A 1220-nucleotide genomic window follows, 5' to 3' on the forward strand; every position below is an offset into this window, starting at 1 on the left:
AACCACTGTGTGGAGTAGCAAGCATCACCTGAGGCCAATAGGAGACTCAAAATAGTAAGCAGGTGAGTTAGGCTCAATAGGTAAGTGAGGCTGGGGTAAGTTGATTATCTTCATTTGTGAGCCCAGGTCTTTCTTCCCCAATCGTTTCCCCAGCCTTTGTATCAATGGGAGGAAAAATTTTAATCTTAACCCTGTGTACTTTCAAAATCTATTTATTTTAACCTTAGTCCATCCTGACCACACATGAAATTTCTTTTTACAGATTTGCCTTCATGAGCCTTTTACGACTTTTCTTTTGCATTAAGATTTTGTCTCAAGCCATTTTTCTCCTAATAACCAGTCTCATTTAGGACAAAATCACTTTTACCTTTAACAAAAATATATTTCCATTTTTTTATATCTTTCTTACATACCTCCTAATTTCCTACATCCAGAGTTGCTTTCCTTATTTCCATTAGTCTTAAGTACACTTAACAGAATTTTAACTGCAACCTTAGTTGCCAGTGAAAACTAAGTAGTAACCAATTGTGAACTCTATATCAGATTTTTTAATATGACAAACTTATGAATCCATTAAATACAAACCATGTTTTTAGCAGTTAAAATATCCTTAGTTTTTTTTTTTTTGCAATAAGTCAAAAGCACATACCTACATCTAGTAATTAGTGCTTTAGCTTCTTATCTTGTTAGATAGCCAATGAATTTATTCTCAATAGTGCAAACAAAACTTTAACGTTTTAGGTTACCAAGGACTTTGAAAGCTATTTGCACAATTATCCATGAAAACTATGAGGCAGACCATCATTTTATGTCATCCTTTTGTTAACAAATTGGAACAGAGATCGCATGAGCTTATTTGACCTTCAGCAAATCTAGGTAGAATAAAGTTTGTTTCTGTTTTTTTTTATGTTGATAAACATTGTCTCAAACCAACAAGCATAAATTTGTTTACACACTGAATACATTTTCCTTGGGTCCATGTAAGACAATTTGTTCCCTGTGATTAATTTTTGGGTTAAGGTTTGGGTGCGGATCTGAAGTTGAATCCAATCCAAGACTATTAATCAATTTAGAAGCGAAACAGAAGGTTGAGAAATAAGAAACTATCTACAGCAAGGAAATCATGGGCCAGAGAAAGTCTGGTTTAAAAAAAAAAGGAGATGAAAGACTATGAACAGAGAATAAAATCAGTAACAGGGCAGTGGCATTAAAAAAAAAAA

This window comes from Suricata suricatta, chromosome 3 (genome assembly GCF_006229205.1).
Source record: "Suricata suricatta isolate VVHF042 chromosome 3, meerkat_22Aug2017_6uvM2_HiC, whole genome shotgun sequence".
Classification (NCBI taxonomy): domain Eukaryota; kingdom Metazoa; phylum Chordata; class Mammalia; order Carnivora; family Herpestidae; genus Suricata; species Suricata suricatta.